The sequence below is a fragment of the Ctenocephalides felis genome, unplaced genomic scaffold (assembly GCF_003426905.1).
Source record: "Ctenocephalides felis isolate EL2017-DRISC unplaced genomic scaffold, ASM342690v1 CF-g0.4_SCAFFOLD_01886, whole genome shotgun sequence".
Taxonomy (NCBI): Eukaryota; Metazoa; Arthropoda; class Insecta; order Siphonaptera; family Pulicidae; genus Ctenocephalides; species Ctenocephalides felis.
The window spans coordinates 101,628,240-101,648,862 of record NW_020538040.1 but is presented as its reverse complement, the minus strand read 5'-3'; the positions used below and the strand labels follow the sequence as shown (position 1 = coordinate 101,648,862).

Here is a 20,623-nt window from a genome sequence, read left to right as displayed (position 1 = left end):
TTCAGTTTATTATAGCAACTTTTATTCTCACGTTTCATACGGCATCCAATTTTGGGGTTTTTCATCCGAACTAATTAAAATATTAAGGCTTCAGAAAAGAGCTATTCGAATAATTTTTTCCTTGACCAGTAAAGCCTCCTGCAGACCCATATTTAAAAAACACAATATTCTAACTGTCTCATACATTTTTCTGCTGGTAACATTATCTTTCATCAAAAACAATTCGAAACTTTTTGATATAGCTTCGTCCTCCTCAAACTACAACACTAGACACAAACTTATCAAGACGCGCACATATAAATTAGCCAGCTCTTTCAATACGATTGACGGTTTAGGTATTCAGCTTATGAATAAATTTCCACTCAATATCCGAAACTTAGACAGCAAAAAATTTCATGCTTTCCTAGTCAAACTTTTTAAAGAATTAGCTTTCTATGACATTACTGAATTTTCTCAATTTGTTTCAATAATTATTTTCTTGCATAATCCTTATCCTTTATCTATGAAGTCTGACCATTTGATCGCCTGTACAACCATGTGTGTTTTTTGCTATTTTATTAATTTAAATTTTTACGGTTTTAAATGAGTATAACTTTCAACCTTGTGCAAGAATTTTGAGCTTGACTGGTGGTCAAATAGACTTTAATATGGTGAACTTGATGATGAACATTGTATTTAATGTTCGAATGCTTTTTTTTTCAGCTCTTTTTTTCAGAAGCGAAATCGTGCAGCTATTATGATTATTATAAAATTTCTATCTGTTTAATATTAATTATGAATGAGCTTGACAATAGCCTGAAATAATATCTATTATTATTGATTATGGCTTACTTATGAATGAATAAATAAATAAATAAATAAAAATTGAATGTCCTAGTTTTAATTTTAAAGGAATTTTATTCAACCAATGAAGAATATAAATTGCTTGGGTATTTTTTTACCAAGATAGCTTGATCTGATATATTGTCAAAAATATTCATCAGCAGAGTTGAAATAACTATTTATAATTCATTATTTACACATTACCAGAGTAAAGGTTTTGTTGGTCCTTTATATCCCATTCACATGTGAGCTTTTATAAAGATATGAAAAAACGGTTGAATCTAATTTAAACATAACAATACATCTTACAAAACAATTTAATAACGTTTTTTTAAAAATTATATTGTGGTCTCGTAAACAACAGTACTTACAGCCAAACAAATCTAACAACGAAAAGACACACTTTTGTTACGGATTTTCAAACATTGCTGTTTATCTACCGATAGCGACTCCGTAAAAATCAAGGTAATGGCTGATTATATATTTTTTGCCCTCTAGTTTCAAATATTGTTGTTAAAAATGCCTAACATAACTTATTTTTGAGGAAGCTGTAGTGAACCTTTTTACTCGCGAACCTTCAGGTCTCTCTCTGTCCTGTAATTATTTTTTGATATAAAATTTTATGCTATATTTGATAGTAGTATTGATAGTAGTATAATCGTTTCAATACAATTATACGATTTAATAAATATTATGTCATCAATAAGCGTATTAATTTTTGGTATGAAATATTTTTATTAAGTAATTAAATTTTATGAAATTTTCCTTTTAATAATCTTTATATATGTTGTAATATGGAAAATGTATTTGTATAATCATTTTGAATATTATCCTTATAGACAATTTTCATAGTTTTTGCTGTAATTAAATTGCTTAAATTATGCTTTATAATTTTTAATGATTGAATTTAATGAATTGATAAAAATATTTCGCATTTATTATTTTCATTATATTTTGGTTATTATATAATTTATTTTTTGTATATTGCTACAATTTAATAATTTAATGATAATTATTTCAAATTCATCTTTTTGTTACTAAATATAAATATTATTTGTGTTTCATTGTCTTAAATATTAAAATCTTATTGTATTAATTATTTTACCATTGATTTATAAGACATTTTATTATTTTTAATATTGATTATTATGTCAAAGATATAATAATGTTATAATTGTATATGACTTTCATTCGTAAATAGACATCGTATTTGATTCATAAATTTTTACAACTTTTTTAGAAAATAAGATAGGTCAAATCTTATAAATCATATCTTATAATGATGTCTTATGATGGAGTTCTATCATGGAATACAATTATAATATACAGAAAATAATTTCCGTATATTTTAATGTATAATGTATCTTTTTATCGCCAAATATCCTCTAAATAGCAAATATCCTCTATTTGCCTGCAGTGGTTTTTGCAGTTTGAAAAATAATATTTATCTGTAGATGGATTAATTTCTCTCGAGCCATCATAATAAATGAACTAGAAATTCAATTAAATTGCAATTGCTGCAATAACTATGTTTTTTTAGGACTCTTCTGGCAAGAGATATTTCATATATTTAAAACAAACACACACGTACACACACACACATATATACATATATATATATATATATATATATATATATATGTGTGTGTGTGTGTGCTTGTGTGTATGTGTGTGTATAGGGTACAACGGGGCTTAAGGGTATGCGGATAAATAGGTCCACCACCTATATCTTAAAAACAAGTATAATTTTACTTATAATTTTTTAACAACAATATTTGAAAGTAGAGAGGAAAAGATCTATAAACAGACATGACTTTGATTTTTACGACGTTGCTATCGAGTGATGAACGACAATGTTTAAAAATCCACAAATTTTGATTGTGAATGTTGCTTAGTTTTTTAGACCCTAATATAATTCTTAAGTATACGTTATTTAATTGTTTTATAAGATGTATTAATAATTTTAAAAGCTTACACCTGGCTGGGGTAAAAGAGACCAACTAAATCTTCACTCTGGCAAAGGCAATGAATTAAAAAGTAAATTAAATTAAAAAAAGCAATTTCACAAGAGATAAGCTTAATAAATATTTATCCCAATCCTGCTGATGATTTTTTTTGATGAAATATTGCATCAAACTTAATTACAATGTTATCACTATAAAAGAGTACCAATGAAATTTTAGTTAATTGGTTTCTTATATTTCGACGATTGGCTGAAAATCAATATGCAAGATATGTTTCAACGTCGAATAAAAAAATCTAATTATATATATATATATATATATATATATATATATATATATTACTATTAAACTATTAAAACTTTTCCCAAACATATAACATGTCTCAATGAGAATAGTTCTTTTTTTTAAAACCTTTTCCTTTATTTTATTTTAATTTAATATTTATTTTAATTTAATAGTTTTTAAAATTTGTGCTTTGAAAATTGTATAGTAATTGGTGCATTATATTTTCCGTGTTTTTTGTTTTTTTTTTTCAAATTATTTGTATGCACTAAAGATGGGTCAAATCAGAACCCAAAACAACAGACAATAAAACATTTTATTTCAATAAAATATTTTCAATTAATGGATGGACGCCCAAGAACGACTTTATTATGTATATATATATACAAATAAAACACACTGTTAAATATATAATCATCTTTTTTTAGTTGCATTTTATATAATGTTATATGTTACGTTCTTTGGACAGTTAATACAAGATAACTTTGTCTTCGCGAAACTAGGAGTTTATATTATGCCAACAGAAGTATTATCTTTAATTAATACTATTAATGTGAATTATTTAAATTGATTCATTAACTGACTTTATTATATATATATATATATATATATATATATATATATATACAAATAAAACACACTGTTAAATATATAATTATCTTTTTTTAGTTTGCATTTCATATAATGGAATATATGTTACGTTCTTTGGACAGTTAATACATATTAGAATATTTTTTTCTTCTTTTTTATAAACTTTTATATAACTTTGCAACAGAGTTTAGTCTGTTTTTTATCATGTATCTTGCATTGTAAGCAGTGTATTAAACTATGTTTTTTCTTATTTTCTAGGTGATCCAATTTTCTCGAGATCGCCGAACACTACAGATAACATTGTTGTAAGTCTTTTTTACATTTTTACTCATCAATGTTGCAATAGTTGCACTTTATATATATATATATATATATATATATATATATATATATAATCAAGCTACCATACAAGTTTCTACAATGCAATTGAACCTGATTCACAATTTGTTCTTTCATTATATTATTCATTATATTATTGTGCTCATTGTATGGTATTGTAATGATAATTCTTTTAAAAAACGCAATTTTCTAGGAATTGTATGCACGTTCTTTCATAGTTCTTTAAGAAATGTCTAACGACGAATGCGACGTATTACATATGGAAATTTATAAAATATTGTACATTTTTATTAAATTCATTCATAACTGAATACACTTCTCAATTTTATTTAACTATATATATACATATATATATATATATATATATATATATATATATATGTGTGTGTGTGTGTGCGTGTGTGTAATTGTTACGCCATAAACAATATGTCTGAAAGCCATGAAAATTGTTGGGTAAATCCCGGGCCAGTTTTCTTCGGATATTTTGATTGAAGCAAAGAAGAAGCGGTTGGTCGCCCCGAAATGTTTTTTAAAATGTTTTTAAATTTTTTCTGGTCAATTTTTATTTTTTAATTTTTTATAATGGGTATATAAAAACATATATAAGCCTAAATTTTCAACCTCCTACCATAAGCCTCTATTTTGTAAGAATTTTTTACAAGATTTGATAGTAATCATAATATGATTACTATTAAATCTTGTAAATAATTCTTATCTTTTTTTATAAACTATACGTTCGATCGCCGGTAAATTGGTTAATGGTGAATTGATAAACAGGTTCATAGGTAAATTGGTAGATAGGTAAATTGATAGACTGGTAAATTGTAGGAGCAGGTAAATTGGTGGAAAGCTAAATTCGTAGACTGATAAAAATGTTGACAGGTATACTGGTGGACATGTAAAAAGGTAAACGGTTAAACAGCTAGATAGATACATACATAGACAGATGAACATGTAAACAGGTAAATTGGTAGGTAGGTTAACTGGTGGACAGGTAAATTGGTAGACAGGTAAAACGGGTTGATAAACAGGTTGATAGTTAAATTGATAGACCAGTAAATTGGTGGATAGCTACTTTACCAATTTAGACTGATACTGATAGAGGTTGACAAGTATACTGGTGGACAGGTATAGGAGGCATACTGGTGGACAGGTATACTGGTCTACAGGCAAATTGGTTGACAGGTAAACTAGTAGACTGGTAGAGACGTAGACAAATAGACTGGAAAACAAGAATAATGGTATACTAGGTGTAACAAATACGCATTTTTGATGAAGCCTTTATAAAAAAAATCCCATAAAATTTGTATTTCACATTGATTAAATGACGTAGCTGTTATTTTGTTAAATAACATTTTTTTGTAATTATGTGTTTTATAATTATGTGTCAACCGAGAATTTGACTGCGCATAATTTGATAGTTGTTACATGCTATGTGCTTTTCATGCAGTTCATTTAGTTTAGAGTTTAAACTTTAGACAGTATAAGTACCAAAATTTAAATTGGACCCTAGCGCTAAGCCCAGTTACTTTGATTCTTACTACTGATAACAAATAGGTGATCACATTTCTTTGATCTAATTTAATTATTATTTAAATAACTAATTTTTTTAATCTGAATAATATTTGATATCATGTTTATAATATCATTTTTTTAAAATACTGGCACGGAATCCAATTACACAAAGTAAACACAAATTTCATAATATGCTCTTCATATCTAATTCTCATTTTTTGTACGGAGAACAACTATTTATTTCAACGATATCATTGCTACAAAACCGAAAAATAAGTAATAAACGAATGTCATCTTTGTAAATTTCACAACAAAAGTCGAAATTTCCACTGGTATAGTTGAAATATTTTCCTACAGCGAATCTTATAACTCTTTAATGTTAATCTTAAAAAGAATTTTTGTACATTGATACGAAACTCCAGCGCACATGGAAAATGCAAGCATCAAAATATCGATATAATATTTGGTAAATGGATGTGTATATGTCAAATATTCATTTTTCCGCCAAAAATGGACATTTTTAGTACTTTTTTCACATGACTCTTTTAACAAATATCGACGAAATTTCCGAAATAAAGAACGAATTTTACGATTTTGATCCATCCAAATCGGCTAAGTCAAGTTTCTTCCAATATGCGTCAAATTCGAAGTACATTGAAGAGCTATTCGCTGGTTGTAATAGTTTTTTTTTAACCCAATATGTCTTGAGATGCTCTGATTATATTTCGAAACGACAATATAATGGGTAGTTTTTGTAACTATTCCACTAACAAATCAAGTAAAAGTAATTCCGTAACCGTTCTTCATTATTTCACAATTAATAATTTTCAGAAAAAGTGCGGTGTTACAACTTTACCCGTGTTTGGTGCTAGTTGTAACGTCTACTAAGGCAAGTAGTAACGTCAAAAAATGATAATAATAACTCCGATAATTTAGTCGTTTCTTATTTTTAAGAAAATTATCTTGTTTCTAAGTAATTCTTTTCATAAATCAATGCAAATTATAATTAACACAAATAAAGTATATAATGTCTCCTGTAATATAAATTTCTATCTTGAATTAACAAAAAATACAATTATTATTCTAATATCAATAATAAATATACACAATTCACATTTACCCGCTTCTTACTATCTATAAATTTCAAAAACGACGGACCTGCACAGTTCTGTTTATTGTGTTGGCCTGCAGAACAGTAGTTATATTTATATATAGCTAATAAAATATCTTAATATTGTTCAAGTTTCTGTTAAAAATGCCTGTTACTAGTTACCTCCGTTACTATAGCCCCTAGGACCCTCACTTATATGCATTCATAATTTTTTTAGAGATGCACCCAAATGATCTTGGTTTGTCTATAACTTATCATAAGGAAGTTTTAAAATACTCTTTTTAAACACATTTGTTTTAAGCGGTGTTATCAAATAAATGTACTTCCTTTAGACATTTAAAGTGATGAAAACCACTAATTACAGTTTCTCCAATACTATCGGGTATATTTTGACAAGAAGCCGATGAAATGAATTGTTTTAAATTGTTTTGGGTATTTTGAATTACAGATACAATGATGAATTATCTTGTAAATGTATAGGGAATTTTCTCCAATATGCCAACAGTTACAACCATTACAATTCACTATATAAATAATATCATTATTTCACTTATTCGGAGTTTTAGATGTTGGAGATGTAAAATGATAATTATAATCATTGTCGAAATTTAAAAGTAACTATAAACATTTACTAAAAAAAAAAAAACTTCATTGAGAAATAGGAAAAACTAGCTAAAAATTGTAAAGAAAACACTTCTTTTTACTTATTGAGGAAAGATGTATTCGAATTAAGTATCTTGGGCTATAACGTGATTTAGTTTTAAAAAAAAATCTTTTTTGCAGTTTTACTTCAAATTGTGTTTAACAGTAAAAAATATAGTAGAAAACAAATGTCGCAAATACAGACAACTTTTTTGCGAAATAAACAGTTCTGAATTTTTTTTTCGCAATTTTAAAATTTGCGGAATCTCAATTTTTATTAATTGAGTCGAATAATTACACACACGGGAAAGTTTAGGCTATTTTCTTTTAGATCTCTTACACATAATTTGTGGTTTCAGTAACGTAATATATTTATTGACATGTGGTTATGTATTCTCCATTACGCAGTAGTTAAAATTTGTCTAATTGAAAGTGTAACTTGTCTATAAATTATCGTAAGGATAATTTGACTTCGTCTAATTGAAAGTGAAACTTGTCTATAAATTATAGTACGGAAATGTAAAAATACTCGTTATAAAAACAATTGTTTTTGCGGTGTTATAAAATAAATGTACTTCAATTGGAAATTTGAAGTGATGTATATTTGGACTATCTGGTATATTTTGACAAAAAGCCGATTTGCAAGAACTGACAGCATTAAATTAGCGAGCTCTCGGTTCCGCTCACAGAACGCAGTTGGCGGTCATGATATCGATTACTCGGGCGCATCTGTTGAGCTTCTCATCGAGACAATAAGTTTACTTTAAAATAACCGCTGATGAAAAATTAATAAACAAAAGAAGGATAATGAACTCTTCTGTACACCACTTTTAGTAGGGTAAGTTGTCTTAAAACAAATTATCCGGTTGGTATACAAGAGTTTTGGGATTTGGCGATAGACCTTATACTACATGGACAGCTAGGCCTCATACGTTTTCCATTGTATAAAGTGTGTACAGATAGAAGGAGAGTGTGACGTCACTTCCAGAACGAGCATTGCCGACAATCGTGGAACTCTAGCGATTGATTAAATGCCTTATGTCATATGTTTTATTTTAATAATATAATGTCAATTGTGATGACTGATAATTTTGTAAGATGTGATATTAATATGTAATATTCAATAATATTCATTATAATAGTTAATGTTATTCAAAATAAATAGTTTTATTTATTTATATAAAACATATGACATATGGCAATTTAATCAATTGGGAGAGCTCCACGATTGTCGGTAATGCTCGTTCAGCAAGTGACGTCACAGTCTCTTCTATCTTTAAGATAGACCAGCAGTTCATGTAGTAAAAGGTTATGAATCGCGGGTGCTATTGAAATAATTATATCGTCTTTTTCAAAATGATGAAAAGTTGCTTTGCTTACTTGCAGTTCTTTAAGAATATGATACTGATGTGATTTTATTTGGTTATTTGCAAGTACTAAAATTTGGATTATAGTTTGCTAGTTATGTTGATAGATCTAAAATTACATAAAATAGTAGGCAAGGTTGGGCAAGGCTGTGCCAGGGAACGGTAGTGACGGTAGTAGAATGTTTTTTGAATTATTAAAATCGGACGCTCCGTTCTCTTTAAAACTGAGTTACCATTTTTGGCACTTTTTGCTCCGTATCTTCGGAACGGCTGAACCCGCCTTCGTCAAAAACTAACGTCTCCTTATCAATAACAATCGAATGTTTTTTCAATTATTCAAATTGGTTGATCGGTGTTCCCAAAATCGTCGACGAACATTTTTATCCGCACACACACACGCACACACACACCTGCATACACACATACATCCATTTTTTCTAAGGTATGCCAAAATATTCTTAAACCTTTGAATCGTAAAGATATATAAAAATTTTCATTTTTCATTTTTTTGCGATTACTATAACTTGCCCTATGTGAAGTTAAAGATTCACAAATAATTCTTGTTAACTTTGTTTAAAAAAATATGCTTTTTATATTATATTCATAAGCTTTGTTTAAATTATTATTTTGTGGTGTGTTACATATTTCTGATAATAAAAGTCGTTATAATCCATTTTGGTGTTTATAACTGTTGCTTTTCAACCTGGGTTTATGCCCTTTCGTGTAATTTGATTTTATGACTAATCCATGGTATTTGAGGACAGTATTTTAGTATTTCCACTTATTATTATAATTCACTTTTCTCCCAGCTATCTGACCATACCCAGTCTCCCTTACTTCATAAAATTTGAATTTAAAATTAACACATTGGATCTGTTAGCTCCTTGGCTGTTTGTCGCTTTTTACCTAGCTATGGGGTAAAAAGAAATAGATAACAAATTTAAAAAAAAAACAGTAAAAACACATTCCTATACTAAGGAATTAACTGGAAACTTCGCTGAATATAGTTTGATAGATTCTTGTTTGATATGCCTTATTTGTTGGTTTGTTGATGAAGTTCATTTAGCTTTTAAACAGTACATAAAGTTAAATTGGACCATTGTGCCCCGTTTTACCCGATCTAAGAAATTATTAAATATATTCGTATTCGTTTAGTATATTACATATATATGATTTTTGACTACATTGTTATATTTGTGTATTTGTACATTATTGGCAAAATGTAACAAAAGCATTTAAAAATGATTGATTAAATTTCGCATTCAGATTGTAACTATTTGAAACACAAATAATCGTCTTAATTCTAATACCGCTAGATGTTTTTTATCCGATAAGCTCTAGATTATTAACTGGCATTCAATAACTTTGTGTTTACATTGAAACTAATAACAATATATAAAGTTTTCTGACAAATACGGCTATAATTTAACTTAATCAATTAATCAGCTTACTTGCAATATTTTACTGTTCGAGACTTCTATAGATATGGGATATTTTGAAACAAAAACTTTTGCGTTATCATATTGATTCAATTTATGATAAAAACCCCATTGGCATTATGATATTCTCCACGGGTAGTCAATATAAGTAAAGGCGACCCTAGATCTACGTTGAGATATGGGTAGGTAAAATAACTATCCAAATTGTAAGGGTTTGATAGTATTCGGCGTTATCTTATGTAATGAGAGTTTACGCACACACTTACACACCTGCATATTATGATATAGAGTGTAGTAGTGTATTATATGTTGCGTAAAGCGGGACTTAAAGGTCCACGGGTAAAAAGGTCCATCACCGATATCTCAAAAACAAGTAAAGTTAAGATTTTTTAACTGTCCGCAGGGTTCAGTTATTGTAATCGTCCAAAATTCGAAATTAAAAATTTATACATTTCTTCACGTTTTGAAGATTTCTGGACAATTTGGCATACCTAAAAAAAATGGATGTGTAAGTATGTATGTATGGACATAATTTTTCGTTCACGTTTTCGGGCGCACGGATCAACCGATTTGAATGGTTCAGAAAACATTATATTCCTATTGATAGGGAGATGTGCTGATTAGTTTTCGGCAAAGGCAGGCCGAGCCGTTTCGAAAATAACGTGCAAAGAGTGCAGAAAATAGAAATCGAGTTTTTGAGGGAACGGAGCATTTGATTCGAGTTTCAAAAAACATTCAATTCGTAATGACGGAGAGAAGTGGTGATTAGATTTTGGCAAAGGCAGGTCCAGCTGTTTAGATGATACCGACCTACATGTGCAAAAAATAGCAGTTTTTGAGAGAAATTAGCATCCGATTTGAATGATTCAAACTGAATCTTTACCTTGGTAACTGGTATCATTCTGACTGGTATTGATAGAAATAGGTAGTGAATGCAATACCTGATTTTTCGGCGGTTTTTTTACCGGTATTTATCCCAAAAATAACGGTATTTTCGGTATTTTTACATAAGGGCTATTTGATACATAATACATTAAAGTTGAAATTTCTCGGAACAAATTTATCTTTAAATTCCATAATCGCATAAACAGTTACATCTTCAAGTGATTCTATAGGATAAACAAATGTCAAATATTATCTCAATTCGTCATTAAACTGAATATTTATTGCTTTACTAAGGGCTGCATATCGTGTTACAATAAATAGAATTGGACTGATAGATAATGATGTTAATTTCATCATATGTAAAAATGTAACAGTTTTTTAAGTGATATTTGCGCCAAAATATTTTATATCATACAGGTTACCCCTGCGTAATCCTTATTTTTCTAACTTTATACATAATAATTATGATAATTACTAAATATTTTTGCTTCTTATTACAATTTAAAATATTATTTTTCAAAAACGTTTCGAAGTTTGAAAATACTATAGAAACATCACATTGCTTTAAATAACAATACTTAACAATTTTAGTAACTTATTATTTATCTTGACAAAGTATCCGATCTTAAATCAATGTAGAAAAATTATTTTTATTAAATATTGGAGATTATGCTAATTTAACACATCGGACACAGACAATACAGTTTATATAATAATGTAATATGATCTTTTATGAGTTTTTGGTCTTTCTCATAAGTTTGTTTTTGGTGAAAAGTACTCAATACACTCGATAGTGATAATGAATTAAATAAATTGGATATAATTCTGTTAAATTATTATTTAAAAAAATAAATTTATTGTTTTATTTGATTCTTTTTATTGTTTAGTTGAATATAGTTGTAGTTGTATATACATTTTTTATATTTGTACTAGTAACTTTCAATTTTGTTTACATTTGTTTAAGATAATAAAAATACCGGTGATTTACCGGTATTCCGGTTTTAAAATGAAAAATTATCGAAACACCGGTATTGAAATTTTCCATCGGTATTGCATTCCTTAGAAATAGGTATATTCAAATGGCTGGTGTGTCTAGTGTCAATTATCTTGTAAATGTATCGGAAACTTTCTCTAATATAACAATAATTGCAACCATTACATTCACTTTATATACGTTAGACGTTAAAAGAATACTAAAAACATTATCAAAATTTAACACTAACAATAATAATACTAAGAAACAATTTTCTTAAGAAATGGGAAAAACTAGCTAAATATGGTAAAGAAAACACTTATTTGTATTTATTGAGAAAAGATAGATTGGAATTAGTAATCTTAGATTCTTGGGTGATTTTGTTTTTTTTTTCTCCGATTTTTCTGCCTTTTGACCCCTAATTTTAACTTAGATTCCTTTTATTTTTCGGTTTTTTGCGGTTTTCAAAGAACATATGTCGCTCACCAAATACAGGTAACCTTTTTGCTTAATCTCAATTTTTGTTGATCAAACTGATTATTAGCACATCGGAAAGTTTATGCAATTTTTTTTGAGTTACTTACACAGACTTTGTGGCTTCAGCAACGTAATTTATTTATTCACAGGTGCTTATATTTTCTACATCACGAACTAGTTAAAATTTTGCATTAAATGTTTACGCACTTCGTCTAATTGAAAGTGAAACTTGTTGAGAGCATTCACTATCATTAAGTTTTCTCGTGCCTTCTACTTGAATTCAGAGATCGCAAGTCTTGATATTTTGTACTGCGGTCGTTAGGGCCCAAAACTTTTAATGGACCTAAATTTTCTCTGAGAACTATGGGAAACAAACTTATAGATACGTAATGTGATACGAAGAAGTTTCATTCACTGATTTTGTCGGGAAACTTAAATTATTTTTCTTGATGAATAGATTAACTGACGCAAAGTGCTGGTTATTTATGATTAAGTACTAACAGTAGGTAAATAAATTTTATAACTAGTTGGAATCATTTTATTTAAAGTTTGCTGAGTAGGGGAGCTAGGAGCTTGTTGTAACTGTTTTTTGTTATTAATAAAATCTTGAAATCAACTGATTATATTTCTACAAAAGATAGATAGCTGCTGTTACTATTCCTCTACAAGTATAAATAGTTTCATAACTATTGCTCGTTATTTCACAATTAATCATTTCCTAGAAAAAGTGCCTCGTGTTTTGGGCTAATTGTAACATCTACCGAAGCAGTTAGGAACAATAAAAAACAAAAATAATGCTTATAATAATTCATTATTTAATTACTTTTGAATTAATTGTTTCATTATTATTCATTATTTTACTTTTGAATTAAAGGAATTCTTTTTTATGGGAAATTTCTTATGCTACAAATACAGTTTTTGGTTACGTATAATTGAGTAAAATATTATTGCATTCTAAGTTATCATTAAATATATTATTAATATTTATATCAAGCAGTATAAAATGATAGATACAATAAAATATTAGTTTATTTAGGCTCTATACTATAATAGAGCACATATATCAGATACTCCAATAATTATTTATAATCCAGATTAATATGCATGGATAGATCGTTAATTCATGCATATTATTTTCGAACTTAATGGTTTAATCGTAACAATTTATTAACTTTCCGTAATTTATAGTAATCGCAAATGAAAATTTTTGCATATAATTCCGTTTTAAAGTTTTCTGAACATTATACATGCCTTTAAAAAAATTTATGCAAGTGTGTGTGTGGTATATATGTATGTATGTGCGGACACAATTTTTTCCGAGGATTTTGAGGGCACATATTAACCAATTTGAATGATTCAGTTTCTATTTATGGGTGACGTGCTGATCGGATTTTGGTAAAGATAAGTCCATTCGTTTCGAAGATATGAGGCAAAAAGTGCCACTAGTATTAATTCAGTTTTTGAGAGAACGGAGCGTCCGATTTGAATAATTTAAATAGCATTTCTCTTGCAATGACGGGCTGAAGAACTGATTAAATTTTTGTGAACGCAGGTTTAACGGCTTCGTGCCATTTCCAAAACTTGCCATTTGGCCGTGATAAATGATTATTAGATATTAATTTTAAGTAAAAATTTTGTTTAAATTTTTATGGGTTCCGTACCAAGAATTATTAAGTTTAAAAATTAGACGCCGTCGCGAAGCTTACGTGCAACACAGGGCGATCGTTTTGAAATAAATGTAAGTGTTTTAAGAATTTTCAAAATATTTCAAAGTTCTCAAAAAAAATTTTTTTTTAAATTTGCCTTAAGGCATTATGCCATATCACCACTACTTTTGGTTTATTCTATCAAAATATAAGGTTGTTTGGAAAGTCACTTCGTTTTTTTACAACAGTGAATTTAACCTTTTTTTATCCTAACATCACACTTAAGCGCTATAATTATTATATGATTAAAAGCATATATTTTAAGGCTTGTGTATAAAAAAATCTAATCAATTACATGTTTTTGGATTGTTCTACTTTGAATACGGAAAGAATTAAGCAGCATTTTCGACATATTTTACTCTTTTGCTATAGAAAAGATAAAAATACTATTCAAGTCAAAATGAAATTCACCTATGTGTATGAAAATGACGTGTTGATAATGTTGATAATGCCATAACTGGTTTGCTAAATTTCATTCCTGGTATTTTGATGTCCAAGATGCATCACGTCCAAGAAGTACGGTTGAAGTTGATAAAGACGCGAGAAAGGCATTAGTTTATGCAAACCGGCGAATAACAACGCGTGAGATTTCATTGAATTTGAACTTATTAAATTTATCAGTTCATGACTACTTAAAACATCTGGGATTTTTCTTGAAGCTCAATGTATGGTTCTCACAGAAAGAAACCTGTGTCGTCGTACTGGCAACCGCAATTCGCCCCTGAAAAGTCTTGAAAGTTATTAGGTTTTGAAGCAAATTGTTATTAGAAAAGTCAAATGGGATATAGAGAATACAATACATGCATTTGTCCATGAAACAAAAAAGAAAAACCTACTGAAAACAGGTGCAAAGCTGAAATTTCCCAGAAAAAGGTGATGCAGTATGTTTGGTGAAATTTTAAAGGAGTTGTTTGTTTTTCAGCTTTTTTAGGATAACATAACGGTCAATTCGGATGCCTTATGCCATCAGCTGCATAAATTAAATGATGTACTTTAATAAAAAAGGTCAGAACTAAGCAAAAAGCATGATATAGCATTGCATCTAGATGGCGCAAAACCTCACATAGTTTTGGTCAATCGTGTAAGGTTTGTGGACCCAATGCCACATTCATCACATTCTCCAGACCTGCCATCATCAGACTATATATGTTTCGGTAACTTAAAAAAACTTTTAGGCGGTAAAACCTTAACCACTATGATGAGTTTTTTGCCAATTTGACGACCAAAAATTTGATGATCTCGGAAATATGCTAATACCAGAAATAAATGTTCGATAAAAACGGCCAATACCTAATTTATTAAAGTATTTGTTCATTGTACGAAAATTACATGCCAAAATGTCTATAAAAAACGGAGCAACTTTCCGAACAACTCAATATTATGTTAGTCACGCTAATTTTGTTTTCACTATTAAACTGACGAATCCGTCATTTTTCTTTTCCTAAGACGTTTGTGCGAATTTGAACCTAGACGTATGTTGCGAATGAAAAGCAGAAGTTTTCTAGTTTAGATTAGAACAAATTGAAGCAGGAAATACGACAAATGTGTCCATTTCCTGAAAGTAGATATACGTGAATGTAGTTTACCGCAAATAATCATGATTTATGAGGGCTGAAAGCTAAGCGATTGCTTTTGTTGTTTCTAATTTGGAAAATTGTTGTTTATATGTTTTGAGTGGTTTTCTAGGTAATGGTGTAAAGGCATGTATGAGAAGACACTTTAGATTTACTAAAGGAAACTGAGACAATAAGTTTATTTTTTTTCTCTGAGTAATGTTTTTAGCGTATAAGGGAGAGCGGGGGCTTAAAAGTTCCGCAGGTAGAAGGTTTTTAATCATCATCTCAAAAACCATCAAAATATAGAATTTTTTAGTGGTACTATTTCAATGAAGACTGCAAATGATATGTAACAAGCCATTATCTTAATTTTTGCGCCGTCGATATATGGAGATAAACGGAAATGTATAAATATTCATACCAAGAATATTTTTATTTGTAGTTTTTTTTATTTTGAGCTCTAGTATTTTAATTTTGATACCTGAATATAACTTTTAGATGTACGTAATTTAATTGTTTTGTAAAAAGTATTCTTATTTTTAGCATAGATTCAACAGATTATATATTATTATATAATCTCAGTAGAAGCTTACATGATGGTGGGGTAAATAGGGCTAACTGAGTCTTTTCATTGGCAAAGATGTAAACAATAAAAAATAGTAAATAAAAAGCTAAATTGAGTTACACAAAAAGGAATTTTACGAGAGATAAATTAAATTAATAGTTATTCGACATCTGCTGATAAATATTTTCTTCGAAATACCAGATCGAGGTTATATACGATGATCTCTTTGTTAAAAATGTTGCCATAAGTAGTTATTATTTCGTAAATTTTCTTTAAAATAAAGAAAGTCACCCCGCTCTTATGGCAAATGACAAATTTTAGAAAAACTGTAAAAAAACATATTTCTATAACTACAAATTAATTGGGAATATTGATGGAAACATAGTTTGATAGTGGTTGTTTCGATACATGTTATGTGTTATCATGTAGTACATTTAGTTTAGAATAGATAGTATAATTACTGAAAGTCAAATTGGACATTTGTGTCTCGTCCTACACTAAATGTTATACTATATTTAGGAATATTTAATTCGTTAATTACCGTATAAAGCAGTTTATTTTACCAGAACATAATAAATAATATATAAACGATTGTTTATATATAATATACGATCTAATGAATGAAACTCATTTATAAAAATATTAGTCGTCCACGTGCATTGTCTTTATATCTAATTTGTTACCGATGATTTTTAAACAAAACATTCAATTGACACGTTATAATTTTTTAAATTGTATATCTTCCTATCCATCATTCGTATTCATTCATTATTTTATTATAACAAAAATTTACAAGTCAAATTATCGAGTGATAAATAGTTTGATAATTAATGATATTATTGGTCTTAGTGGTGGATGACCTCTTTCTTATACGTACGCTGCAGATTCTTAGAAAACGTTCATATAGATTTATTTTATTTATTTATTAGACAATCAGAAGCTACAATAATTTTCTATATGTCTTTGTGATGTATTGATATCTAATGATGATTTGATTTTAACTTAAATACACTATACTAACACTTGCAAGTACTAATTCATATCGACTAGTAATGTACTCGGATTACTTCTTTGATAATTGTGCCGACAAGTGTATAATGAGAAAAAGGTTTTCGGCTTGCTATACTTGTACTAAAAATCGGTCCTCGGTTGAAGATGAAACAATTGATTGATTTAATTTTTCAAAAGCATATTTTAATAAACAAAATATAAGTTATTAATTGAATTTGTGTTTTTTTCTCAAATATATAATTCCTCATGAACCTATTATATGTATGCAAAATGTAACGAAATGAACATAGGAGTTAATATATAATTGTTTACTTGCACGATTTTTTATTAACTATCTACTTCTATTTTTTATGTAATAAAATAATTAATATGTACTCATTTTAGAACAATGATAATGTTAATATGTCAATATAATAACTGCGGTAAATAAAAATATGACTAGTAAATTTGATAATACCGGTATTAATACCGGGATCCCGGTATTACAAATTTCAAGTATCGAACGCCGGTACTCAGATTTTAGTCCGTTATTGAAAGCCCTAAGTATAGGTTCACAAAAAGTAGTTCAATTATAAAAATTTATCAAAGTTTGGAATAATGAATTAATCATGTTATTTGTTGTCTTGAGCATTTGAACTGTCATTAACTAGTAGTATTTTTGTAATCAAACTTTAATTGTTATTACAGTTAATAAATATCGTACTTTATTAATTTACGTTTACCTAGAATAATTTTTTGAAAGTAGTTTGATTATGAAAATACATCAAAGTTTCGATTAATTAACCGTGCCAAAATTTCAAAATTGTGTTGTCATTCCATAAAGCAAAATGCCAATCATACATAGTTAAGGTAAATATACAAAAGTTAATAATATAAAAACTAACTGATTAGGCATAAAATTATTTAATACGAGTTAGCATTTAATACGAATGTTTGAATATGCCGAATAATTCATGAAAATACAATTTCGCATTAATTGTTTACCGTATTAATTCTCTTGAGCACTTGAGCAATCATTAACTAGAACCTGGATGACCGAACGATTTGCTTCAAATAATTAATTATGTCAATAAAATGGTAGGAAATACATGATCGATTTATATTTCTCTGCATTATTTTTGTCACGTCCCAATACGTGCTGTTTCCTCATGGATTCGTGGATGGATATCTGGCAGATCAGGTTTCGTCTAAATACTCCGAACGAACGAATTTAGCGTCTCCAGTATCCTCAATCTAACACACAATTTTACTTACCTGAGAGTGGTGGTCGTGTTTATATTTTTCTCTGTTTTCGCATTTTGGTTGTATTTTGCTCATGAATCTTTTTCAACGGCCCACGTTCCGTCCTGTTTGCTTTCACAGATTGCATTACCGAAGTTGAAACATAATGGGACCCAACATGTAATGGGAGAGCTGGGTACGAAAAAAATATTTTGGTCTAACTACTAAAATGAACTAGCTGTAAGTGGAATTCTATCTTAAAGCAATTAAGGCATCGTGCCTTAAGGCAAATTGCTGGAACTTCCCGTACCAAAAATTATTATTTTTTTTAAAAACGATTAACATTTTTGAAAAAAATTTACTTTGAAAAAATAAGTTTTTGGAGAAACTATAAATTGGACAAAAAATTGCTTTTTTTGAAAAAAAAAATTTTTAAAAAAAAAAAAACTTTTTTTAATTTTTTTTTTGGAATTTGGAATTGTGGAAGATCTTAACTTTTTTTTCAAAGCAATCGTACTGCTTTAACTGCATAGGGACAAAATATAAAGCGCGTAAGCGCCGCGTCGCTGTCTAACGCATAAGCATTGGTACGGAACCCATAGAAATGTTAACAAAATGTATACTTATTGTTAAAATCTCTATAAAATATCTGATAAATTGATGTGCATATGTTTAATGATCATTTTTGACCGCCAAATGGCATTTTTTTTTACTTTTTTCATTAGATCTCCGAAACCGCTAGACCTGCCTTTATGAAAATTTGATCGGTTCTTCACCTTGTCAATACAAGTAAAATGTTTTTTGAATTATTAAAATCGGACGCTCCGTTCTCTTAAAAACTGAGTTACCGTTTTCGGCACTTTTTGCCCCGTATCTTTGGAACGGCTGGACCTGACTTCGCCAAAAACTAATCAGCACGTCTCCTTATCAATACGAATCGAACGTTTTTTGAATTATTCAAATCGGTTGATCGGTGTTCCCGAAATCGTCGACGAAAATTTGTATCCGCACATACATACACACACGCACACACACACACACACACACACACACACACACATACATCCATTTTTTCTAAGGTATGCAAAATTATTCAGAAACCTTTGAAACGTCGAGAAATGCAAAAATTTTTATTTTCGATTTTTTTGCGATTACTATAACTTGCCCTACGGGAAGTTAATAACAATACCTTGTAAAACATTTAAATAATGTAGGCTTAAAAATTCTAACGCCTCGTTAACATCACTGTTCACAACCAAAAAACTAACTAGCTAAGTGGAATTCTGTCTTAAGGCAATTAAGGCATCGTGCCTTAAGGCAAATTGCTGGAACTTCCCGTACCAAATATTATTAATTTTTTAAAAACGATTAACGTTTTTGAAAAAAATGTACTTTGAAAAAATAATATTTTTGAGAAACTATATATATGGACCAAAAATTACTTTTTTTTGAAAAAAAAAGTTTTTTTAAAAAAAATAATTTTTTTTTAATTTTTTTTTTTTGAAAAAAAATTTTTTTTTCTTTATTTTGACATATTGTGGAAGATCTGAACTTTTTTTCAAAGCAATCGTACTGATTTAACTGCATAGGGACAAAATATAAAGCGCGTAAGCGCCGCGTCGCTGTCTAACGCATAAGCATTGGTACGGAACCCATAGGAATGTTAACAAAATGTATACTTATTGTTAAAATCTCTATAAAATATCTGATAAATTGATGTGCATATGTCTAATGATCATTTTTGACCGCCAAATGGCTCATTTTTTTACTTTTTCCTCCATATCTCCGAAACCGCTAGACCTACCTTTATGAAAATTTGATCGATTCTTCATCTTGTCAATACAAGTGAAATGTTTTTTGAATTATTTAAATCGGACGCTCCGTTCTCTTAAAAACTGAGTTACCGTTTTCGGCACTTTTTGCCCCGTATCTTCGGAACGGCTAGACCTGCCTTTGCCAAAAACTAATCAGCGCGTCTCCTTATCAATACGAATCGAATGTTCTTTGAATTATTCAAATCGGTTGATCCGTGTTCCCGAAATCGTCGACGAAAATTTGTATCCGCACATACATACACACACGTACATACATACACACCCCGTCGGGAGAAGCCAAACTCCTACCGGGCGCGTCCCCAGGTGGCGGATAGGGGGTATC

General features: G+C 29.0%; 1 protein-coding gene across 1 annotated transcript in view; it reads left to right on the top strand.

Moving 5' to 3' along the window:
- LOC113375603 (probable G-protein coupled receptor 27) overlaps window positions 1–20,623 on the top strand; it is a 521,019-nt gene that overhangs the window by 189,539 nt on the left and 310,857 nt on the right. The window contains exon 3 of the mRNA XM_026615534.1: window positions 3,918–3,964. The gene's annotated coding sequence lies outside the window, so the exon portion shown is untranslated. The remainder of the gene's footprint in view (window positions 1–3,917; window positions 3,965–20,623) is intronic.